Source organism: Pleuronectes platessa, chromosome 9 (genome assembly GCF_947347685.1).
Source record: "Pleuronectes platessa chromosome 9, fPlePla1.1, whole genome shotgun sequence".
NCBI classification, from domain to species: domain Eukaryota; kingdom Metazoa; phylum Chordata; class Actinopteri; order Pleuronectiformes; family Pleuronectidae; genus Pleuronectes; species Pleuronectes platessa.
This window is the reverse complement of record NC_070634.1, coordinates 10,430,187-10,440,850: the sequence shown is the minus strand read 5'-3', so window position 1 is coordinate 10,440,850 and position 10,664 is coordinate 10,430,187. Positions and strand designations below refer to the sequence as shown.

The following is a 10,664-nucleotide window of genomic DNA, read 5'->3' as shown; positions in this document are numbered from 1 at the left end:
GTGTGTGTGTGTGTGTGTGTGTGTGTGTGTGTGTGTGTGTCAGACTACCTTTGGGACAAATTTCCGACTCAGGTCCTATTAGTTGCAGACCACTAATTAGGGGGGTCGAGCTGGTCAGTGGTGGCTGGGTCTGTGGTTAAGGTTACTGTTAAGGGTTATTGATTTTGGACTTTTTCCAGTACAAACACTGACCTTATCATGACCAGTAGACTTCATGGGGACAAAGGCCGGTCTAAATGAGGCAAAACATTATTCCTGAGCTCTTTGTTAAGGTTTTGGTTAAGATTTTAATTGTTGTTAGGTTATGGTTGGTGTTCGGCATGAAGTGGTCATGGTAAGGCTGTTAACAATGAATGCAAGTCAATGCAGAATCCTATCCCCTAAATTGAGGGAAATGGTGGTTGGGTCTGTTGTGGAGGTTAGTGTTAGGGGTTGGGTTAAAGAATGCAAATTTATGCAATGTCCTCAAAAGTGACGTGTGTGTGTTTTTGTGTGAGCGTGTGTGTTTGTGTGTGTGAAGGAGAGAGCGTGTACTTGGCTCATGGCTCATTACCGACAGAGAGCGCCTGCTGAGGTTTTGTCACGGTGCCCCCTCACTGCGGATAATCAATAGGTCTGAAATACAAAACCTGATGAGACCCAGCCTCCGTGAAAATTGTGCAGGGGACTGGGTAGGGTGACTGGACTGTGAGGCTGCGACACACACACACACACACACACACACACATACACACACACACACACACACACACACACACACACTTTGTGAGCCTTATATTGCGCGCATTGCAGCATCGGTTCAGGTTTTATAGACCCTTGTCATGTATTTGAGATTGAGTATAAATTGTGATGTAAAACTACTGTAATAACATTCATATCTGTGAATGATGATGACATACTGTATATCTGTGGATGATTTATACAGGTTTTCATATATTTGCTTGTCAACAACATGAGAGGATGATGAGCTGGCATTGCAGTTATTTACATGTAGCTTGTGTGGGCTGCTAATGCTGCTAACTAGTGGGGCTATCAGGCACAAAACACACAGGCCAATAGTATAGTCCATCATAAAACGCCCTGTAAAAAGACAACTTGACATGCTGTTGTTATGGATGAACAAACTAGATATACTGTGTTGGCTTTAGAGTAGTTTGACCTTAATTAGAGCCAGGTTAGTATTTCTCCTGGTCTCCAGTCTATATCCTAAGATAGGATGATCAGCTTGCTGGCTCTAGCTTGATATATTTCATTTGCAGAAATGAATTCAAATATACCTGCCATCTTGCACATTTGGAGCAGCCAGTCCAACCATTACAAGACTTGACCCATCGTGATTCAGTCTCAATCATGATGTTTCACCCTGTTTTTTACAGTATCAAATCATTAAAACCAAACCTTCTGGAAAAGAAACATTTGAATAAACATCAGTGTGATATTATCAACCATCTGAAGTGACAGAAATCATCTTTGAGAATAAATTATTTGATGTAGTTGAATTTTTTTGTTTGGTCCATGTCCCATCCAATAACATGGAGGTTGGGGGATTTATAACTTATATTGCATCTAGTCACCAGGTGGTGATTGAGGCGCTTGGCTTCACTTTCGGGTTCAGTCATGTTGTCCATCTTGATATACTGCCTACATGACTGAGCTTCATCTTTTCATCATTACATATACAGTAACCATAGTAAAAAATGTTGAGTTATCCCTTTAACCCCGGGCTTATGACTTGGACATAGATTTAAAAAAGTGTTTTTGCAGTGAACCTCTTTACCTCTTCTACCTTAATGTTATTCATTATTCATCATCAAAACCTCCTGTTATTCAGTTGCTGCAATTCTTTCACATCCTTCCCATTAGTGATCTTGGCAATAGATCACACTCTTATTTTTCTCTTAATGCTGCCGGGAGAGAACATGAGGTTGTGTGTATGTGAGCGAAACATCTTTTCATAGCCTGAATGTGACCATTAAATATTGTTTCAATGAAGCGTACGCCCACTGTGCCTGGATGATGGAGCAACGAGGAACATTACATATCTATTCAAGTGTGGACCTTGGAGTGTATCATTGTGAGAGCTGTCTCCTCATGTCTCCGTGTTCTGAACTCACTGACTAAGTCTTATAAAATACTTTTTCTTTAACGTGCTAGGAATGATAAACTTTGAGGCTGCACTGTCTTTACCTCCACCAACCCTCTATCTGAGGTCTCAGGTGAAACGTTTATGTTTTATTTTGTGAACTATTATAAATATACAATGGTTATTTTTGAGAGAAGCGCATCAATGTTGAAAATCTATTTCTTTATCTTGTGGTCGAGTGTCGGGTTCATTATATTTTTACCAACAATGTAAGAAATAAATTATTTTATTTTATTATTAATAGGCTGCTGAAAAGGCAAACAATGTATCTTTGGGTGGGGATTTAATAGTAAATACAAACTTTAAAAATGTTATTCATTTAGAAATTTAAAAATTATGGGGCGTGTTTCAACTGACCAGGAAGTAAAATTCCTCTTCGCTCAATTGGATAGACCTACAACCAATCAGAGCAACGTAGTATGTGACGTATGCTAAGCAACGCATTGTGAGCTATTTACTAACGCCGGGTTCACACCGGACGCTTCAGCGCAGCGCCAAGCCTTAAATAACAGCTGGCTCCCATCCACTCCCATGTTAAAACTTTGTGCCGGTCACACCGGAGGCTGAAGCACCGCGAGGCAGCCTTGGCGCAGCGCGGTGCTTCAGCCTCCGGTGTGACTGGCACAAAGCCGTGCAGTGATCTACTGGATCAACGGGTGATATTATTAGCGCTGCCCGGCGGTTCAGCGTCGCTTCAGTGTCCGGTGTGAACAGCCAAGCGCCGGGGCGATAGGGATTAGCGCGGTGCTCTGGCGTCGCCTCCACGTTCTGTGTTCCTCTTTCAAAATGAATGCGCTGTCGATGTCTTCTAAAACAGACTCAATGGCAGCATCTACACATCTCAGCTCGCCAGCGGCAGGCATGATTGTTGAAAACGAATTCAACCCAAGGGCACTTTGATGACGTGGTTGATTACGTCACCGTTGATCATCTGTCAATCATCGTATAAAGCCCGCCCTGACAATCTGATTGGCCCGGTCGGGCCATAATTTTTTCCCAATGGAGCGACTCCAGACCAAACTGCCCGACCAAAAATGTTGTGGGCGGGGCTAAGTTCGTCTGGCATCCAGGCTAGACCATCACATAGTTGGATACAAAATGTGCTCACACTTAAAAACACCGATGATCTGCTCATGCACAAGTGAAACTGAAACGCATTCTCTCTTACTTCCATGAAAATCCCAATATCATCGACCTGCACAGCCGGAGAGCCCCCTTGTCATCTTTGTACCATGCAACTGCCTGGAGGTTGGATATATTTGAACGAATTGTGGCATGTCCAATTCATTTAAACTTGATCTAGGAATAGCTGACAGCCCTGGTGAAAGCACAACTGGCTTTTAACGAGAATGGGAAATGGCAACAACGAGTACAACCCTTTTTAACAAGGTTCCGGTGCAGCAATCACTTTTTTTCCACCATTAAACTAGCAATGGTGGATTTGAATATAAACGCAAATGGACTTGCACCATGTTCTTCGGACCAGGCACCATAGATCATGTAGACTGTTAAAACAGAGTTATTGCCCCATGTCATGTGAAATGTGTGCCTGGGTGGGTTGACTGTAGCGAGAGGTAAATGAACAGATGCTTCAGGAGGTAAAACAGTCACCATGTTCAATTCCAGAGTTTATGAACTGTGGGCACTTGTGCAGTTTGTCTTAATGAGTCGGGTGATTGATGCCTGTGCTGCTGTCAGCCAAGGGGACACAACATTCAGGCCATGGCGCTGCAGCACATCAAGCTGTGGTCCCCATAACGAACTGGCTGCACCGACTCCCTGACCTTACTGATGGTTTTTTGTTGTGTACTTTGATTATGGAGAAGCCTGGAAACTGGAAACGTATTGGGGGCGATGGGGAGTCAGCGAGTCTACACTGGTTGTGTATTCTGAGGATGAACCAAATGGATGTGGAACTTTCTAAGTACCTCTTCAATTTGTCTCGTTGGGTACGAATCGGCAGTGTGTGGCAGCTGTGGTTAATGATATAACACGATCTCAGCTGCCTAAAGCCACAGACAGCATCCGTCCCCAGTGCCGCTTAGTGGTCGTTAATCATTTTCTTTAGGGACACAACATTTGGCATTCTCTGACTAATTTTAATAAAGCAGGAAATGGGCAGAAACGTGAGGCACATCTGTCGACTGCTGCAGCAATTAACACGGGATCTCGAAGCCGGCGTCGTCTGGCAGAGCCGCACGCTCATCTGCGTGTCGGAATTTTCTGCTCCAGTTTTGAGTCAGGTTGTCTAATTAAATCATTAAAAAGCAGAGCATTTGCACAATATGCTCCGCTGCCTTCATTACAAAGCATCACTTGTAATTTATTCACTCACAATGAGGGGAGCGTTTGATTTGATTCGTAGTCTGCGGCTGTGTCTGCGAGAGCAGCGGGTGAGCTCACCGGCTTCTCTGTCCTCTATTAGGATTTCAGGCAGGGTAAAAGGTGGACATGCACGCTCTCACTGCTTTAAATTACTGAGAGGTTGATGGATGACTAGAGCATGGTGGCACTCGGATTATTATCCTGATGGATTTGTCAGTGTTGTGTCCAAGATGTTGCTTAATGTATTTTCTATTTGGGGGCACGTTGAAATCAGTTTAGAAACCTGATCAAGGTACAGCAGCGTCATAATTTGAGTTGCCTGACAACAGCGAGCTATAATAAAGGTGCACGTCCACGACCATGAGCAACACAGCACGCAAGAGGATCAGAGCTTTTGTTCCCCTCAGGTTTCTGCATCTCCGTCTGTGCAGCGCCGCGGTGGGAAGGATTTATGAACTGTGGCGGCTTCCACTTCACGCTCCAGCAGTCAGAATCCCTGCTTGCTCATGATGTGGTTGGAGGCCCACAGGACATGCCTCGCTCACCCGGGCCACCGAAGGCCTTCATGGGATAGCGTGGAGAAAAGCTGGAGCGTATCATCCTATGGTCGAGTCACGGAGGATTTGTGGTGAGGAATAGCAGGAGATCACTAGGTTCAGGGGGTTTCTCTTGAACGCTCATGTTCAGGTTGTAGTCTGACAATAGAACGATTAGAAGAGAAATTAGTCAGAATATAAAAGCTGTGACTTTCTGTTGTTTTTAGAAGTCGTCGGTGGATTTAGCAATTACACAGCAGTTACACGGCAGTGACGTTCAACATTGAGATATTCTCCGAGCTCTGGAGGAGAACTAATCCTCGCACTCTGTGTTGCAGCGGGCGCGTCCAGCTGCATGCATGACCCCCCCCGGTCCTCTTAATCTCTTTGTCTCACTTTATTCACAGCAGCACACCTCATGAGCAGCCAAGCGTCAGAGCGGTGCATCCCAGACCCCCCTCGTACCTCCTCCAATCTGTAATGTCAGGTTAGGAACAGGCAGTGCACTCCATTGTCAGAGATCACTCGGCACCAATTATCGCTCGTTCTGTTCATCGTCAGATGGGATCATCGAGGGCTGGTACGCGGCCACATTGTTTGATTTCCTAAGTACATGGTTCCAGGTGAAGTGCAGAACTTTACTAACCTGCTGCATCTCAAGGTGGTTTGGAGAGAGTGAAATCCAGTTTTACCACCGAAGGTAAAATCTGAGCAGGACAGAATAATCAATAAAAAAGACAAAAGAATAAAAATCTGCTCATCTAAGCCTTTCGCAGTTGTATCGTCTTCAGCGTTTATGTTTTTTCCGATAGGTGCTGATAGGAAAGCTTTTATTTGAAAGAATAAGCCATGCAGAAAAGATGTGCATTTATGTTTACATTCTCAACCCAGTCTCATCAGAAAATGTTCAATGGCAACGTTGGTCCACTTGGACCGACGTTACCATCTCACAATCTGGCCTCTCAGATTGTGAGATGGTAACATTTAGTCCTCCCATTGTTTTGCATTGGCGTGTTCTCACGTCACGTGACTCTCAAGCTCCCGTCTGCGGAGAGGAAAACATGGCGGAGATTCCTTGTTTTTTCAGATAAAAATATAATTTTGTAACTTAGTTTGGGCATAAAAATACATTCTGACACCATTTCTAGCGAGAAATGTGGTCTTTGCTTCCACAGTCTTCAGCCAGTTCGTGCTTATGATAAATATTTTAATAGTTATCACGCATGTTTTTATCGTTGCTATGATGGTTGCCATGGCACCACGGGCGCAGCTTGGTGTTTAAATCACCGTCCCTGCGTGGTGTCCTTCAGTGATCGTGAATGTTATTCATGTTATATAATAGTAATATTTGAGGCTAGATTACATCTCTAATGAGAAGGATCATGCGAGTCTGTTCACACCGAGGCCGGCCCGAGTGCGCGACCGGCCCGAGTGGCGCGAGCCGAGCGGCCCGAGTGCGCGAGCGGACCGAGTGCGCGAGCGGACATGACGTGTGGCTGTCGTAAAAACCCTATTTGTAAACAACCAGCCCTTTAACTCGGGGCTGCGTCATAAACACGGCGCGCTTGGAAGACCACGATGTCATCTTCCTTCTGTCAGGTAAGTAGTTTATTGTTTTTAAAGATCGTTACGATCTAGGTTTACAGTCCGAGTGCGGAGAGAGTCCGTCAATCCACACTATGGACGCTGTTCATCAGCTAATACGCCATTGTTAGCCACATGCTTCAGCCCACGGTAGCCTGTGCTACCTGGGAGGTGAATACATGGTTGTTGAAAGCAGTTCAAGACGCTTAGCTCATCATTGAGGGACGCTACAATATAAATATAAACATGAATTTGATTTATGAATGCTTTAGATTAATAAGGAGTGTATTTGTCTACCATTACTCCACAATATCAGGTCAATTTGGTTTAATGTATAGTATGCACTATGACAATAATGTTTCCATGTTATGGAGTTGCGATTCATTTTATAAAACAATTGCTATGTTCTGTTTTTTAATCAAGGAGGATCCAAGTGAAGCTACAGGAGTTTCATTAACGTCAACAACTTGGACCGAACAGTTTGTTTTGCTTGATGAAGAGCAGGAAGGGCAGCCTGGAGAGAAAGAGAAGCCGGGTTGAGCCCACTACCATCATCCACGTACCACGAGGAAGATGAGGGAGAGAAATGATCCTACCATTAAAGAGGTACTTTTAAGTTACATACCAGAAAAAACATTTTATATAATTTGCCAAATATACATTTTTATTAAATCCCCAAAGTACACTTGCTGAAATACAAGTTAATATCACACTGAAAGAATTTTGATCAATCATGCTTCCCTGCTGTGATTGTTTAACTAGGAAAACAACTTTTTCCACAGGAAGGCAAGTAAATTTAAGGAATACATGTGCAAAGTTTTCCTCTGTTATGTATAATGATGACCCCCATCAAACATAATGTTAGCAATATTTACACCTTTTAATTTATACTGTTTATTTCTGTCTACATGTGTGAATTTGCCTTCATTAGTTTCAGAAAAGAGCGATGATGTATCGGTCAGTGGGCGGCAGCACGAGACTCCGCAAACTAGTCTGTAAGCAAAGCAGACGAAGGCATCGAGGTTGCGGCCTGCCATCATTGTTATTTTGCTTAAGGGACTGAATATGTTTCATGTAGAAATATTAGCATTTCCCTTATATCTACCAAAACTGCTTGTTTCACAGACTGCAGTTTTGTTTTGATCCGATGTGGTGTGCAAATACAACCGTATCTGCAATGGGTTGTGGGGCATTAACATTTGTAACTCTAATTTTGTTTTGACAGACTGTGAAAAGAACGTTGAGAACATCACCACTCTACAGGAAGACACAGTCCAGTAATGGGTGTCAGAAGTTCAGTAGTGAACGACAGGTACTGTGGAAAAATGTGTGTCATTGTTGTACAATGTCCTTTGACTCTGTTTAAACAAGGTTAACACAAAAAGGTTTGATTGTAAACTGATATCGGTATGAATTCATGTTATTCTCCTCGTCAAAAGAAACAAACAATCCAAATTACCTGCAGAAAGCCCTTGATGGACGCTTCAGCTGCATCGTCAGACTGGTGAGACAGCAAGATGCCAACTTTAATGCCAATTTATTTGTGTAACATTCTGTGACCAAATGTATAGATAACTTTTTGTAGATTGTAAAAATAGATAACCCATTTATTACAAAAAAACTACACTAGAATTATCGCACTGCGTTGTATGACTCCGCTAACCAGTGCAGTGTCCGTCTACATATTTCTACATATTTTCTCTCATATAAATGACACTGTATCTCTTGACAACTGAAACCATAAGATGAGGTCAGTGTGGCCTTGACCTTTTTACTTTAAGACAAATACAAAGTTAGACAATCCGAAAACATGCAGTTATGCCTCCGGCGACTCGCTATTGCAGAGGCATTAAAACCGTAGTGTAGTAGATTGGATTTTATTGGTGTTACATTGGACATCTTGTATGGGTACACCAAAAAATATATTTGGTTTCACATTCTAGATGGCAATAAGCAGAGTCATCAACTCAGGAAAAATATTTCTGTAGAAAAGAAAGCCTTGTATGTGTGTATGTATACATACACACAAACGCACAATTGAGACGTTTTTGTCTTTTATCATATATTCTCAGGCAGTACTGATGCATTTACTGAGACGGGACGTGAGGGCCTACTCTGCGTGCTCAGAGTTCAAGCCCAGCAGGCTGCAGCGGGCCTGACATATTCTGGAACAGCAGCACAGTCTTTGGATGACTCCTCTGAAGATGAAAACATGGCGAGGTACTTCTCCACTGATGAAGAACTGTGAGGGCTGTGATTAGCTACACTCTCTTGCTACAATGCTACTCATGCTACTCCCTGGCAGCCTTAGGAAGGCATTAGCTTGCTGTGTGGTAGCTGTTAGCTTCAGCATTTTTAGTTTTTAGTGGCCTGTCTGACGTTTATGTTAAAAAAAAATCAGAGGGAACCATCTTCATAATTTAACACTATGGTTTGTTTGTGTGTCCTTCAGTTCTTCTCAAGAGAAGCAGTACAGGTGTGCCTCAGCTCCACGGTCCCTCCTGCAGCCTCCGCTCCTGATGCTAACCTCATGTCTCCATCACACCAAGCAGCAGACCTGGATTGACAGACCTTTCTCCAGAGCTGCCCCCTCCCTCTGAAACCCCCCTCTCCAAAACACTATTTGTGTAGTTTTTAAAGTATTTTTTGCATGAGAATTGTTGATCATAACATTTCCAGCAGATGCCTTAATATAATGTTTGTGCACAATAAATGACATTGATCATAACATAATGGTATTTCCTTGCACTTCTACACCATGATATTGTCAGATAAGATGCTGATTACATTAAAGCAGTGAATGCTCTGCTTTAAGCAACATAAACACACAATGATTCAATGGATCTGAAGTAGAATGGGCACATTACATTCTGTAGAGAATGCCTCAGTTATGGAAGTCAGAAAATAACTTTCTTTATCTGAGGTTCCAGTCATTTATAGTCACAGCAAAGCACACAGGTCTGGTTGTCTAAGTGGCGCCCATATCATATTGTTTAAGATGTGTAACATCAAGTTTGTGTTTCAGTGCAAAATTAGTCATTAGTCAAGAGTTCACCTTCTTCTTTACACTAAAATTAGGTGACCCAGATGTTTCACAATGCAATCTGATAAGGTCTTATGAGAAACATTCTTAACATTAAAGAAATCAACACAGAGGATAGCAATATCTGTTTGACTTTAATCCGTAGCTGATAATCAGCGGCCTGACTTATTCAAACACATTAATACTACAATGAATAAGGCAGGGGTTTTCCATCAGAAATCATTTCTGGGACATTAATTTAAAAGATCTCCAGTATAAGCAAATGTATTCTAAAATTGGTTTATATCCAAGTGTGAGGCTGTCCTGGCACATGGAAATAAGATATATATATATTGTTTGTATTAGCTTTCCCTCAGTTTAGTACTTGCACTTCTTGAAAAGCTCTATATAAATAAGATGTATTAATGTTTATACATTGCCCTCTAGTATATGTTTTCCTAAAAGTCACTGTAGATACAGAAATAACAGTATGGTTCAGGTGACAGTAAGTGGAAGCTGAAGGTAATTTCCATGTGCTCAAGAGAAACATAACGTGAAGATATAGTTGATTTCTGATAGAAGGCCCTGCCTCATTCATTGTAGTATTAATGTGTTTGAATAAGTCAGGCTGCCGATTACCAGCTACTGATTAAAGTCAAACAGATATTGCTATCCTCTGTGTTGATTTCTTTAATGTTAAGAATGTTTCTCATAAGACCTTATCAGATTGCATTGTGAAACATCTGGGTCACCTAATTTTAGTGTAAAGAAGAAGGTGAACTCTTGACTAATGACTAATTTTGCACTGAAACACAAACTTGATGTTACACATCTTAAACAATATGATATGGGCGCCACTTAGACAACCAGACCTGTGTGCTTTGCTGTGACTATAAATGACTGGAACCTCAGATAAAGAAAGTTATTTTCTGACTTCCATAACTGAGGCATTCTCTACAGAATGTAATGTGCCCATTCTACTTCAGATCCATTGAATCATTGTGTGTTTATGTTGCTTAAAGCAGAGCATTCACTGCTTTAATGTAATCAGCAT

The 10,664-nt window shown here is 42.2% G+C and overlaps 1 long non-coding RNA gene across 1 annotated transcript; it reads left to right on the top strand.

Moving 5' to 3' along the window:
* Positions 1–6,491: 6,491 nt before the first annotated feature.
* Positions 6,492–9,302, top strand: LOC128448175 (uncharacterized). The gene is made up of 5 exons (XR_008339712.1): positions 6,492–6,603; positions 7,012–7,194; positions 7,814–7,900; positions 8,028–8,808; positions 9,041–9,302. It is a non-coding gene; the product is annotated as an uncharacterized LOC128448175 (long non-coding RNA).
* The last annotated feature ends 1,362 nt before the right edge of the window (positions 9,303–10,664 follow it).